This window comes from Callospermophilus lateralis, chromosome 4 (genome assembly GCF_048772815.1).
Source record: "Callospermophilus lateralis isolate mCalLat2 chromosome 4, mCalLat2.hap1, whole genome shotgun sequence".
Classification (NCBI taxonomy): domain Eukaryota; kingdom Metazoa; phylum Chordata; class Mammalia; order Rodentia; family Sciuridae; genus Callospermophilus; species Callospermophilus lateralis.
In genome coordinates, this window is record NC_135308.1 from 161,105,830 (window position 1) to 161,121,091 (window position 15,262).

General features: G+C 51.9%; 1 protein-coding gene across 4 annotated transcripts in view; it reads right to left on the reverse strand.

Moving 5' to 3' along the window:
- The window catches only part of Tcf20 (transcription factor 20), a 158,390-nt gene that overhangs the window by 91,444 nt on the left and 51,684 nt on the right, over positions 1 to 15,262 (reverse strand). For 3 of the 4 annotated variants that reach the window (XM_076855303.1, XM_076855302.1, XM_076855300.1), the window contains exon 1: positions 5,012 to 5,342. The exons of the other annotated variant lie outside the window; for it this stretch is intronic. The gene's annotated coding sequence lies outside the window, so the exon portion shown is untranslated. Of the gene's footprint in view, positions 1 to 5,011; positions 5,343 to 15,262 lie in introns of those variants that run through there. 4 annotated transcript variants of the gene reach the window in all.

The window sequence follows — 15,262 nt, forward strand, 5'->3', positions numbered from 1 at the left end:
CATCCTAGCACACAGCACAATATGGAATGCTTGCTAACAGATAGCGACCATTCTGAGCACCATCCACCAGTGATGCATTCCAGCACATACTTTGCCATTTTAATTTCTTTTCCCAATAGCCTAAGGTTGCTTTAATTTCATTTTACAGATGAGAAAACTTATGGCTCAGACGAAATGCCCAAAGGTCACTGTGAGGAAGTGATGCAGCTAGATTGAGGGGGCACATCCTCCTTTCCATGTTCTGAAATGCTTCCACAAAGTGCCCATCACATGGATTCTTTACAGCAAGCGAGCTCTCTAACATTACCACCAAAGGGGCACACCATCTGACCCTAGGTAACTGGCCCACTACATCACTGAGTCAGGGAAATGCCTAGTGAAGAACCTCTGCACTTCTCAAAAACCCTACTCTTGCCAGGCACAGTAAACACTCTCCAGACTCCCAAAGCAATGCTTCACACTCAGGGCACTGTTGTTGTTGTACTGGGATACCCACTGGAGCTCTATCATTGGGCTACATCCCCAGAGGTGTGCACCACCTGGCCCAGCCTTACTTACAGCATTTCTAACTACAGAGATAACACTCAGGCTTCCCTGAAACTGAGGTTTGGAAGGAAAAGAACTTAGAACTACTGGGACCTTATTTTGTTTTTAAACTCTCTTCACAGCTATCATTACCACCCGAAATTCTTACATATTTAATGCCTGCAGTCCATCTCCAGAGCAGACTCCTTATCTTGTCCACCACTGCATCTTCCATGCTTATAGCAGTGCCTATAAGCACTGGTTACTGAAAATCAGAACATACATAGAAGACCTTAATCCATGTTCAGGGATGTGACATTCAAACATGGAAATCATCTTCCCACTGGGCTAATATTCAAGTGTTCCATAGAACAGGTATCCTTTCCTAGAGAACCTAAATGTGCATATTGCAAGGAGGATATTTCCCCCAAGAGCTAATGTTTTCTCTTCCTTAAAGATGTTTTCTACATAAAGATGCCTCAAATAAGAAGCCACAGACATACTAACAACTTATGTTATGTAGTGCATCTTCCTGATGAGTGGTGCACACCACCTGCAACACCAGCATAGTTCTACTGTCCAGAGTCCTGTGTTTATTGTCATGAGAACCTTTTCACCTATATTGAAGGTACTATGGGTATTAAAGGACTTTAATACTCAGGATGTAGCTCAGTGATAGAGTACCTGTGTAGCATGCATGAGGCCCTCGGTTCCATTCCCAGGAGGGGGGGTGTAAGAGGCAGGACATTCAAGAGCCTAATAAAATTATACTTGAATATGAAGAAAGCAATGATGGAAGCCCCAGGTAGATGTGATGATTGCTAAAGTGCCATGAACACAAAGCCCCCAAGAGGAAGTGTGCTTAAGTCATACTGAAGAAAGGACTGTCTTTTGTAGATATATGTATCAAGACCCATCTGGTCAAAGTAAGAGCAGCCACAATGTGATTCCTGTGCATTGTAAACTACTAACAGGAAGACAGACAGCATTTTATGTACTATAATTCTTTGAGTTGATATACAAGTTTTCAGCTCAAGACAGAATGGAAGAATTGGGTATGAAAGAGAAACCTCTTACAGATTAAATCTCAGGCACACAGGCCAAACTGGCCAGGTAGAGGGAAAGTGAAAGTTCAGAAAATTCCTAGGGGCCACAAAAGTAAAAGCAGTCACAAAATCATGCTTTCCAGTATTTTGCCCAAGTCCAGGTTTCAGATTCATCACAGCTTTAAAAAAAAAAAAGGGGGGGGGGGGGGCAGGGGCAACACGAAGATAAAGATTCCAGGACCACATCTACCACTAGCTGATTTTTGCCTTGAACAGGCAGTGAACTGTAACAGACCTGGTACAGGCTTTGAAGCCAAGAGGAGGGCTCCATCCAGACCCTGACTCTATAATCTTTGAGGAAAGGGAAGCTGAAGTACTTCTCAGGTCTGTTGGATGGCCATTGTAAGACAATTCAAAATACCTTGAACATGCAGCCGAGCATGGCTGGCGCATGCCTATAATCCCAAGGACTTGGGAGGCTGAGGTAGAAGATCCACATATTTGAGGTCAGCCTCAGTGACTAAGCAAGACTGTAAACAACTTAGTGAGACCCTGAGGGGCTGGGGATATGGCTCAGTGAATAAAGCACCTCTAGGTTCAAGTCCCCAATACCAAAAAAATCAAACAAAAACAAAACAACAAAAATCTTGGACAGAGCCTAGCATATGTGTTTGTGGAGTTTGTTTTGATTTGGTTTTGTACTGGGGACTGAACCGAGGGGTGCTTTAACACAGAGCAACATGTCCATCCCTTTTTAATTTTTTTATTTTGAGACAGGGTCTATAATTTTGTTGCTGAGGCTGGCCTCAAACCTGTGATCCTCCTGCCTCAACCTCCCGAATCACTGGAATTATAGGCATGCACCACCACACCTGGCAGTTTTGTTTTTGCTTTTTTTTTTAAATACAACTGTTAATATTCTTTTCTATGTTTATGAAGATGCTGAACTTACCAAGAGCCTAATTCTAATTTTCTGGTCAAAACAGATGTGATCATGCCAACTATATTCTCTTTTATCTTATATCATTAAGAAAAAGGTATGCCGCTAAGGTTACGAAACCTAAAAGTTCAAGTCTCCTAACAGTTTACTTAAATTTAGCAGCGTTCTCTCACATACATACACACAAATTACCTCAGTAGAATAAGTTTTATAATTTTCCCCTATAAGTTATAAGCGAACATAATATATACATGGGAAAGTGATATGTACTTATAATTTTGAGTAACTATGGTTGTTTAAACCTAGGGTTTGAGTAACTAGTAACTAAGGTTGGTTTAAACTGCACACAGTCATAATTCAAATCCTAATAGAATAATTGCTTATTTGTAAAATTTCAAATAATTCGTCTGTGTAACCATAAAAAAAAGTGACTATATGATAAGCCTGATGTTAGCATAAAAGAAAACCTCTCCAGAAGTGTCATTATGAGCACTTCCAACCACCCTAAGATCCTTCTGGAAACCATGCGGGCTGAGTAAAAAAGTGAATCTAAGAAAGGCATATTACACCACATTAAGTACATGTCCCTCAAGTATGACTAAAAATTTAAGACAAGCAAGACCAAATTCGAGGTTGGTCTAGAAGTACTTACCAGTCAAAAGCATGGCCTAAGGCCCTCACACACCATAAAATAAGTGAAACTAATTGGGGTTCTTCAGCATCTGTGAGGCGGCATCTTGCTACCATTAAGGGATAAATCGGGGATGCAAATAATTAGTGCACCCTGAGGTGACAGTTAATTCCTCTAGCCTACCATTTCACAGGAGATTTTATGGATGCCTACTTCATCCCGACTGAGAATCCCAAAGCTGGAAATTTCAAAAGCTAGCCAAATGTCCCACTGAAAGAACTTTAAATAAGATGTCTCTACAATCCCCAGCAAAGAAAGATCTTCGAACCTACAAAGACCCTGTTGCACACTAGCCACACTTGCAAAGTATTCAAACATTCTCTGAATTTTTTTTCTGAAAACTCTTTCATAAAGAAAAAATATATAAGGCGGACTTGGCATAGAACAGAATAACAATACTGTACAGTTTCTGTTCTGAAGCACAGAACAGCACCTGGGATTTGAGGAAAGCCTACCCTGGCCAACTTTTACGCTCTGGTAGAAAAGAGGCTGGAAGCTAAAGGGCAGGTTTTTTTCAAAGCCAGGTTAGGTAGAGCTAGTATTTCTCGAAAAGTTGCCTATGGCGAAATGAAAGCACAAAACAGGCAAGCCCCCAAAACAAAACGAAATAACGCCAACCGAGGCATTCAACGAATGGGGAAACGGGGGCCTTGGGAGGGGCGGTCACTTGCCCTGGGTTACAGTTTATTTGGTGGTAAAGCTGGAAGCAGAATCCTGGTCTCCCAGGTGGGAATTCAGTGGTTTCGCATCCACCAAGCTGCCACCCCACGTGAGGATGTTTTATAAAACTCTTCACTCTTCACTGAGGCTGTTAACATAAGGGTCCAATTATCATTCAAAGATCAGCCAGTTAGATAATAGCTCAAAAATTCCATCCATTTTACAGCATTTACCAGAGTCATCTAATCTCCTAGGGCAAAGGAAAGCAGAGGAAAGGAAGAGATCCTAATTTTGACCCGTCCCCTAAGGGCAAACCACAGGGAAGGACAGAGACAGAGCCGAAGCCCCCACCCACAGACCCAGGAGGGCCGCCGCTCCTCGCCACCGCCCCCCCAACGCACCGAATTCCACTCCCACCGCGGTGCACCCGCGACGTTCCACCTCCCGCCGCAGCCCGAGCGGGTCGGCAACTCGCCCTCAACCACCGCTCGGCCCCGAGAGGAGGGATGAGGCGCTCAAGCCGCAGGTCCGCCAACGATCCCGTTCGCAGAGCCCGCGGCGGCGGAGCGGGGAGAGCCACAGGAAATGTGTCCTGCGCCCGCAGCTCGCGCCCCGGCGGGTACCTGCCCTCCGCCGCCAGCAGGCGAGCAGCAGCCGCGTCCACATGGCTTCAGGTGTTCCAGGGCCGCGGCCCGCGCTCCGACTCCCGGGCGCCCCGGCGCGGCTCCCTCCCGCGCGGCCCCTCCCCGCCCGGCCCTCCGCCCCGCCGGCCTCGCCTCCGGCCCGCAGCGAAGCGCCTCGGGTCCCCCCGGGACGGTCGCGGGCCCCGGCTGTGGCGCGCACCCCGCAGCCCCCCGGAGCCGCCCGTTCACACCCGCCGCTTTTGCACCCAAGGCCGCGACGAGCAGGTACTCCTCCCCGCACCCTCGGGCTGTCCCGGCGCCACCGGCCCCTCGCCCCGGGCTAGGCCGGGCCCAGTCCCCCGCAGTCCCGGGCCGGGACAGTGCCCTCATCACCCCCGGCCCCGGCGCGGACTCCGGGGGCTCCCTCTCCCAGGTCCAGCCAGGCAAGGAGCCCTGAGCCGGCCGCGAGGGCAGACAGCTCGGCCCGCCCCGGGCTGACCCCTCCCCCGGCCCGGGCGGCGGTTACCTGCGGGAGCCCCCCCGCCCCGTCCCTCGGCCTCCGCCGGGGGCGGGAGGGGAGGGAGCGGCGGTGGCGGGCAGCTCTGCGCGGGGTGGGGGTGGGGGTGCCTCCGCCGCCTCCAGCTCGGACGCCCGGGCCGGCGGCGGGGCGGGCCGGGGCCGCAGCCCCTCGAGGCTCGCTCCGGCCCGCGCGCTCGCTCGCTCGCTCCTCGGTCGGGCACGCCTCAGGGTGGGCTCCCCCGGCGGAGGCCGCGGCCGCCTCGCAGGGGCCAAAAGCGGCTCGGCTCGGGGTTTTTTCTCTCCATTCTCCCAACACACAGGAAATAACAGAGCGTCAGGTGACGGCGCGCGGCCAATAGGGAGGCTCCGGGCCGCGGCGCGCGGGCGGGCGGGCGAGCGCGCGGCGGGGCGGGGAGCGCGGCGGGGGCGGGGCGCAGGGGGCGGGGCCGGCGCGCGCGTGCCCACCCGCGTGCGGCGGCGTCGAGGCCAGCGCGCGCCGCGCGGAGGCCGCCGAGACTCTAGCGGGGCTGCCGGGGTCGCGTGGGGTGGGCTCTAACGCTGCTGAGCGTAGCACGCCTCCCGCCAGGGGCCTTCTTCGGGGTGGCCGGGAGCCAACTTTCTGGGGAGTTGGTGGCCTGGAATCTCACTGGGATTTCTGGAGTTCCCTGGAGCCTCCAGTGCCAGAGTCGCGCCTTTCAGCAGCCTGGGGAGGCCGCGGGCGAGGGCCGGGTCTCCTCCCCGCAACGGTGTAGTCGGGCGGGTCCTGCCAGCCAAGCACCCTTGGCCCTGGGGAGCCCAAGGCCGTGCCAGGCCTGTCTGGCTCTCTTGCCTCAGCTCCATGGCGCCTAGTTTCCTTGGACTTGTTCCTTCTGAGCCTCTTTTTCCTCCGCAGTAAAAGCGAGGAGCAGCAGAAGGGAGACCGGGCTACCTACCTCACCAGATGCTCCACAAATGCCAGTTGACTTCTCCAGCTGCGGCATTGAGAAGCTGCAGTGTCTGGCAGGTCGGACCCAGCGTCCACGACAGACTTGGGAGACTTGAAGTGCCTCTTCCTCAGCCCCTGCCCAGCCTTCTTTGCAAACCTGATGTGTTTATAGAGCAAAAGAAGGGCTTGACATATTTTTTTTTTTCCACTAAGAAAATCTGTTGTAGAAAACCACTGTGTGCATGGTGGTGCCATGGGACCTTCTAACAAAGCGAGGCCAATAAGGATGGGACCTGTTTGGAGTATTTGTATCCTGCCTCACTGGCCCAGTGACCTGGCCAAATTCTCTCTACCTTGCCTCTGTCTCCTAATGGTATAATGGGAAGGAGGAGTGTTTGAATTAGATGTCCCTAATGTGAGCTAAAATAGCTGATTTTTAGGCCAATATCTGTTGTAGATGTAAGGGAAGTATGTGGCTCCCTCTCCTGAAGCAGCCCCGCTTCAAAGTGCATTAGGACTGGAGAAGTGCTTCTGGCAGCAGATGGGGCCCGGGGTACCTCACTATATTTGAGCTACTTAGCTCCCTGAGGCCGGGATTTACCCTTTCACCTTTCACCCCATTTGGCCAGAGCAGTTAATGCTTTGCTTTGCCTCAGGCCACCCAGGGAGGGCCTGGAATAGTTCTGGGCACCCTGGTAGGATGTGGTTGGGGAAAGCAGTGATTTCCCCTGGCTTCTGTCCAACCTGTCAAAGTGGGGGACGGCTCCAATGCAGGTCAGGACTATTCCTGAGGATTTGGTTCCCAATATCTCCTGCATGCCAGGCAGGGTGCCAAACTCTTCCGGGGCAAAGCTGAACAGGCCACCAGGCCCTCCCCTTTCGCTGTTCCCATTGTTCATCTGTGAGTTTCATTTTCAAATTCTCAGGCACAATGACTTTAAAAAGAGCAATGCCTGGCTTCAGCCTGGGTCAGGGCTGCAGAAGCAAAAGTAACAGGACTCAGCAGGCTCACGCCTTCTGAACAAAAATAGGAGAAGCAGAGGAGCTTCCTGAAAACCATGTTGGGGGCACCCTCGGCTTGAGAGAATTCACAAGGAAAAGGGAAGCCCCTTTCCTCAGCCTCCAGCCCCATCATCCCTCCTTCACTCATTGGTCTAAGGGTTAGGGGATGAGGATAGGAGACAGGCTTCAACAGAGCCCTATTCAAGAAAGACAGATTCAACAGATTGCTGGGTCCAGGCTCTTGGGCATTCCTGCCTCCTGAGATCGACCCTGGCCCCACTTTTAGACCCTGCTGGACACTGCCTAGATGACTTCTACCTGGAAACTACCCAGTTCAAGCCAAATCTTCTGGCCTCTGGTGACTTTCCCTTTTGGTATCATTGGGAGGATATGCACAGGCATCATGGACAACAGACAGAAATGTGTTACTCTTATGCTAGGTGGTCACTTCACCTCTCTGAATGTTGGTTTTTTCACCTGTAAGATGGGGATATTATTATTCACACATAGGTACCAAGGGACTCCAAAGAGATTTGCGTAAAGAATTCAGTACAGTACCAGACACATATTAACAGTAGCTACAGTTGCATGATGTGGACACAATGTGACACAGGAGCCAACTGAGGCTCAGAGGGATTAAGTTACTGCCCAGGGTCCTACAGTATCAGAAGCTCAATAACTTCCTCTTTGGTCACATAAGTATCTCTGTTCTTTTGTTGTTTCAAATGTATGGATCCTGGTTTTCCTTCAGACTGTGTACTCTTTAAGGAAAAGACAGTAGATCAGCTGTTCTTTTTTTCCCCTGCTACTAACCCAGTCCACTAAAAAAAAAAAAAAAAAAAAAAATCTTATTGAATTTGAATCAGTATCAATTCCAGAAGCAAAATTAATCCTTTCCCTCCTCCTCTGGCTCAAAGATGACTTTTGGAAACCCATGTCACTCCTTTTATTACAAACTCCTCTGCCCTCCTCCAGGAGCCTGGGCCACTCCGGGATTACAAATGGAGCCTTCTGCCTCTAGGTCACTGATTCCGCTACCATCTGTCAGCACCGATTGATTGAGTAGACTGGCCCTGCTCTGCAGATCAGTGACTTGTGCGAAGTGAGCCGGGGTGTTGGTGCCTTCGGCAGCAGGCTGATGTCCTTCCTCTTACTCACTGGCTCTTGAGCATGCAAACAGCCCTCACCTTTATCCTTCACCAGCCCTGATCTCCTTCCCTTGGTAGGGGCCAGCTGCTCACAACCCCAGCACACCAAGAGGGAAGCCTGGAAGCCCTGCTTCTCAAGCCCGGGGCTCCACTTTCAGTCTTCCAGAAGGTAACTCACAGAAGTCTCTGGTTAACAGAGAGAACACTCCACACAGCATCCTGCTGGGCCTGTCCCAAGCCAGACACTATCCCTGGTAAAGTGCAGGGGTAGTCTGGTGTGGAGCTTTGTGGGCACCCCCTCATTCCACCCTAGCACCTGCTGTTTGTGAAGCTCCCAGCCCTGAATGGGGGCACCTGCTGTTTGTGAAGCTCCCAGCCCTGAATGGGGGGGTGAGGGGTCAGGGGAGACTCTAATGCTGGGGGTAGGGGTGTCCAAACAGGGCCAGGGAATGCCAAGATTAGATAGTGGGCAACAGCCAGCAGCTATACCCAGGAGGGCTGTACCCAGTGCAGAACCCTGAAAGGTCTTGTATCTGTGACACACTTGAGCATGAATGTTTCATAGGTATCATGGTGACCTCTGTTCAACTTGCCCCTCCATCTGCTCTCCAGAGCCAAAGATGTGGCTCCCACTGATCACCCTGCATGCTTGGTGCACGTCCAACTCTCCTACTAGACTGGAGGATTTGTAAGGCAGAGATACCTCTTTGTCTGGTGTGAGGCCTCCTATGCAGGGTAGGGCACTGTGTCCACAAAATGACATGTTTATGATGACAATACAGAGCAGGGAACTCCAAGCTGACTAAGAACTGGGTGCTGGACAGATTTCCCTTTATCACCCCAGTTAATGTTTGTAACAACCTGATGAGGTTGGTATTGATGTCACACCCCACTTTACAGATGAGACTTCTGAGTGCAGGGAGTTTAAGTAACTGTTCCTGAGTCACATGGCTTGGAAGAAGCCTAGCAGGGTTAGAACCTAGTCCTCCAGAGCCACCTGTTCACCATGAGCTCCCTAACACTCAGTAAACACAGGCAAGATGGGCATGGACATGGGCAGCTGGTAGGTCCAAAAGTCTGCAGGTGGACAAGGAAAGAGATGCCAGAAGACAGCAGGGTCAGCCCCAGTCTCTCCCCTCCAGTGATGTGTTCAGGCCTGGAGATGGGGCAGCCTGGGGACTGGACTCTCAGGCCCCACACCTGGAGGACCTGGCCTGCCTCACAGATAGTGGCCACTGTGCCTCAGCCTCCCCCGGTGAACAGACCTGAGAAACTGGAGACCTCTGCAGCCAGGCAGCAGGGGAAGTCACCCTCCACCCCTGGACACTCACTGCCTGGTAGCTGGACTCTCCCTGAGCAGCTGCTGGCATGGTGGTGAGCTGGGGACCAGCCTGGTCTTACTAATGTGTCATTTTCAGTCAATCATTCAATGGCTCTGAGTCTCAATTGCTTCATCTGTAAATTGAGATTGTGGGGGAAGGGCCTGGTGCTGCCAGGAAGTCAGGTCCCCCATCTGGGTGATGCCACTCACTGGCTCACCGCAAGCTTTGAGGCAGAGATCATTGTCTTCATTGTACAGAGCAGGGAATGGGTGCACAGAGAGGTTAATAGATCCATCCCAAGTTACACAGCTAGAACTGAAATTTGAACTCAGACTTTTGGCCCCAGAACCTCCAAGTTGCTCAGAACACTATAAAGAGTTAAAGATGAAATGGTGTCACAATAGTAGTGGCAAAGTCACATGCTAAACACTTGACCTGCATTAACCCATTTAATTCTAGTAAAAAATCTAACAAGTGGAGGTATTTGTCTTAACGTTCTTGCTTCATTTTGCAGATGAGGAGACTGAGGCACGGAGCAGTGAGGAGGAATCAGATCTGGAATCCGATCACAGGCTAGTGGGCTGCAGAGCCCCTGTATCTTCACTTTATCATGAGATAACAATAGGGAGGTTCCTTTCCATTGGGATTATTTCTGCTTGAAAGCACAAGACTTTTAGCCACATCATTGTCTGGGCTCCACAGGAAGGCAGTGCCACATGCTGAGGCATGCTGGGAAAAGACTTTGTTCCATCCTGTTTTGTTGACATGCTCTTCATTTTTAAGCCTGAAACCCAAGCTTCCTGCTAAGATTTCAAATCGTGGAGAAAAAACCCAACCATGATAATGGCCACGACTTCCTAAGCCTCCAGTGTCCCCTGTGCTTGGGGCTCCAGATATGTCATTTAACCTCAACCTTCACAATGACAGGAGCAGCCCCCAGAACACAGCTGGAGAAACTGGAGGTCAGAGTTGCTAAGATGCCTAAAGGTATGCAGCTATTAAGTGGTTTTACCCTTAGGTCCTTGTCCCTGGATTTTCCACTCTTGACCATGGTTGCTGCCTCCCTACAGAGGCTCAGGGGGAGGTTGTTCCTGAGCACTGACCGAACTGTTTCTGCTTATCTTCTGCCACAGGCTGGCCCAGGATGCAGGTGTGGTGTGGCCCTAGATGCTGCCTTCTCCAACAGCGGGAGCTGAGAGACAGGGATGCCCATGCTCCCTCCTTTCTCGCTCCCTCCAGTGACTCAGGATAGCCACCCTGCTGTGCTTAAAAAGGCACCTGTCTTCTGGAAGGAGCCCCACCACTGAGGATCCTCATCGATGCCTGTCTCCCCACCAGCTCCTGGGGATAACCACCAAAGCAGGTGTGCCCTGCCTCAAAACCAGCACAGCAGGAGTGGGGGCTCCTCCGACCCTCAGCCAGTCCTTGACTACAGCCTCTTTTCCCAGCCCACCCATCCCTGCAGCCGACTCATTTCCACCCCAAACCAGCTTTGACCTTACTCTCCCTGGATCAGTGGTTTTCAGTGGGTGCCGAGTGACTCCAGAATTCACGGAATTCACGTTTGTTCCTGTCTTGGAAGAAAAAGCCCTCATCTGAGCCTGAACCAGTTCTACCCTCATCCCCAGGGACAAGCTCACCTTTCCCACCTTCACTCCTGCCTCTCAGTCTGTCTCTGCCCAACTAAACAGACTGTTCCTGTCCCAAGCCTGCCTGTCCCCAAGGGGGAAATGTCCTTTCCTTTTCTTTACAGATAAAAGCTACCCTCTTTCAAATCTTACTCAAATGCCACCTTCCCCATGAAGCCCTGCCTGTGTACTCATTCATTTACTCAACAAACCCTCACTGAGCCTTTATTACATGTCAGGCATTGGACCCGGTGGTCCTTGTGCTTATGACCCACAGGGCTACATGATGAGGTTAGAAGAGAGTGCCTGGCAGAAGCACTGCATGGGCAAAGGCCCTGAGGCAGGAAGGAGCAAGTAAGTCTCCACAAAAGGGAAAGAGGCCGAGTAATAAGAGAAAAGAGGAATTGGAGATGCTGCTGGAGCAGTGAGGAGCAGGCCATAGGGGCTCTGGGACTTCATCCCAGGCCAGAAGGAGGATCCATGGATTCTGAGCAGAGGACTCAAGCCCATATTCATTTCTAAGCCATCTTGCCTGCTGCCCTGTGGCTGATCTTCTAGGAAGCCCAGATGCTGTGTCAAGCCACCCCTGCACCCCAGTCATCTGCTCATTGGGGTGTTTTTGCATCCTTCCTCCTGGACTGTGTGTGTGTGACAGAGAGAGAGAGAGAGAGACTGACCCATGGCCTCATGCATCTATAGGCAAGCACCCTATCATTAAGCTACATTCCCCAGCTCTTTTGAAATTGTTTTATTAGGTGTCCAAACTGGCCTTGATCCTCCTGCCTCAACTTTCCAAGTCGATAGGGTCACAGGCATGAGGTCTCCAGAGCAGGGCTAACCTCTGGTCAATGGGCCTTATCCCCACCAGCCAGCCCAGTGCCCAACCCAGGGAGCTGTCCAAAAACCCTCTGTAACGAACTAATGGACAGGATGAGCCTGAACCAGAACTACCCTCACCCCCGGGGACAAGGCAGCCTGAGCAGGCCTTTCATGTTCTCCATAAGTTACAAAGTTCAGGGTTTTAGTGAAGCCCCAACTCAAGGAGGCCTTGGGAGCAGAGCTGACATAGCATTGATGTCCACATGCAGTCAGCGCACAGCATGACACCACACAGGACCTGCCCATGGTCATCATGTGAACGACCAGAAACAAAACCAAAAGATTTCACAGTTGTAAGCAAGGAGGAGCAGAAGCTTCCAGGCACACAACAAGCATTTCACATGCAATTCCCACAGAGTCCGCCCTCTGGGGAGGGTGGGGGAGGGGGGGACAGTTACAGGTCCATTTTACAGATGAGGAAACTGAAGCTCTGAAATGGAGGGTCCTAGCAAGGCATGCAAAAGCCAAGACTAGCACACAGCCTATGTTCTGGCTGTGTATGGTCTCTGTGGGATTAAGAGAGTTTTCCAGAAATTTCTTTTAAACTGTTTTAGAGTGACATATTTCATCAGATGTCTGTCAGGCCAGCAGTGGGAGCTAACACACCGATTCTCAGAGGCTCAGAGGCTGTTCTCCTTCCTCGGCAGATTCACACGCTCAGCCCCCCCGCCCAAGCCTGGTGGCTTAGCCCAGGCACCGGAGGAAGCTCCCTGGGCTTGGGTTGGCATACTGCAGGTGCTCAGTACAGTGGGTGAACGAGGAGAATCTGAACTAGCTTGAGAGAACCACAAGGGAGAAATATCCAGTAGCTTTCCTACGTGCTGGGCAGTACTGAGCACATTAGCCACGTTAACCCCGTCCTTCTCAGGATGCTGTGAGGCGACTGCAGTGGTGGTCCCCAAACACAGGTAGAGAACCAAGCTCAGCCCAGGGAGTACTCAGCCTGGGATTCCAACCCCCAGAGTGCCCGGAGGCAACCCTATGCACTGGCCAAGTGCAGGTGGGCAGAAACACTGTGGTCAGAGGAACAGTGGCTTATACTCCTCAAGGACATGCCAAGTGGGGTACCCCCCGCGCCCGATGACTGCTCCTTCCATTTTCAACACATCTCTGAGGCAAACAGCAGCAACACCTGCACGGCGCCACCTCAGCCCAAGTTTTGTGTTTCCCCAATCCCCTCCTCCCGTGGTGGCCTCTGGGCTCCCACCTTTATAACCTGCTCAGGTTGGGTGTGAAAAGAACCTTGAACAAACTCCCTAAGCTCTGGGGCCCTCAGCTTTTTCGTCTGTACAGTGGGGACACTGACGTCACCCGTGGGGGGGGCTGCATCCCACACGCTTTACCACCTTGCGCTAAAGGCCATTTCTTTTAGGTGCCCCGAGAGGTGGAATTGTTCGCCTCAAGAGCCCCAGGCTCAGGGAAGGGCACCCCTAATCACCTACCCCAGAGCAGTAGGTGGGGCAGGGGTGAGCTGGTTCCAAGATGGTAATGCTGGGGAGGGAGTGAACTGCCAGGTCCTCTTGCAATTAGCTGCCGGCTGCATGGGGTTCCCTGCGGACACCCGCACCTGGGTATTCCCTGCATGCAGTACATGACAAGGTACTGGATGGCCCAGGGCCCTCAGGATGCCCCCTGGGGACCACCCTGCTGCCAAACCCTCTGGGTCCCCACCCTAGCCTAGGTGCCATGCTAGTGGGCTGAGAGAGCACCGTGAGGGGCCCCTCTGCAGGCTGCCTGCAGTGCGGGAGGGAGGAAAACCAGTGGGCCGACGACACCACCCCACCTTTGTGGACACCGTCCAAGACATTCAGCAACAGGAGCATCACCACCCCTTAGAGCAGCACGGGACCTAAGAGGTAGACAGATCCAAGTCCCCATTATATGTACAGGGAAACTGAGGTCCAGGATGGTGACTAAAACATGCTTGAGGGCTGGGTGTGTCAGTGACTCTGCCATGTATGAGGGGTGCCTGGCCCCACGACTCATCTGCAGTGGTGGGTGGGCCCTACTGGCCCTCAAGACTCTCCAGTCCTCCACCATCCACTGGTCTTGCCCACACTAACCAAAGGCACAGGTTTAGCCTCATCTGGAAAATAAAACAACTCCCTTGGCCTCTTTTCCTGCATACTTTCAGCTCCGGGATGCCCAGGAACTCACACATAGCTCAAAGCAGGGAAACCATTAAACAAGCTAAGATAGGTGGCTGGACACTGCCTGCCCAACTCAGTAATGGTTTCTAAAATCTGAACTATTATTATCACCAGCACAATAATCATCCCATTTTACAGCCAGGAACCTGAGGCATGGAGGGACTATGGCATTGGCCCACAGATACTAGGTGCTGAGGCTTCCCTATGCGAGGCTGCCTTTTCTTAAGCTAACAACGTTGTGTGTGTGTTGGGGAGGCATGGGATTGAACTCTGGGGTGCTCTACCACTGAGCATCTATGCTACACCCCTAGCCTTTTTTATATTTTGGGACAGGGTCTTACTAAGTTGCCAAGGCTGGCCTTGAACTTGTGATCCTCCTGCCTCAGCCTCCCAAGTAGCTGGGATTACAGGTGTGCACCACCCTGCCCAGCTAAGCTTCCTATCAAGTGCCCTCTAGGAGCCATGCTCTGGACTGAGTGCTCTCTAAGAATTTAACTCATGTCACCTTTTCCACAGCCCTGTGATATGGGTGCTACTATTAGCCTAGGACACCAAGACTCTAAGAGGGCAGGTGATGTGCCTAGGGCCATATAGCTTGGGGCCAAATCACCTTGGCCCCTATTCCTTAGTCCTCTATGCTGCCATCTCAGTCAGGGATAGGACTGGGGACTGTCACCCCATCCTCTTCTAGGAGCTTCCCATCACCTTAGGATCCAGCCTGGAGAAACTGCTTTAAGAGCCCTCACCAGAGGCAGGCCCTTGACCAGGCCTCCAAACTGCTTCCCCCAAAACCTTGGCTCCAGCTCAGAATGTGGCCTAGGCCAGCCCTAGGCCCCAGGAGTCCAGAGATTTCAAATTAAAGGAATCCAGCATGAGATTCTGGGTTCAATCCCAGGATGGAGGAGAGAGGAAAAAAAAATTCAGGCTAGTTCTCAGAGTGTGGGACCACCTGGGAATCCCCACACCACAAAGCAGCTTGAAGAGCCTGTCCGGGGAGGAGCCAGGACAAGCCAGCTCTGCAGGATTCTGGAGAATGTGTCCATAGTAAGTTGCTAAGAGCCGAGATGTTTGGGAAGATCTCGCCTAGTCTGTCAAGTCAGCTCATCCTTCCTCCAGAACTGGCTCCCAATGCCAAAGAACTGGGCCCCTTCTTCCAACCCTGTTCACCCTCTCTTTGACATGCCTAAGACCCCCCGGAAGCTCT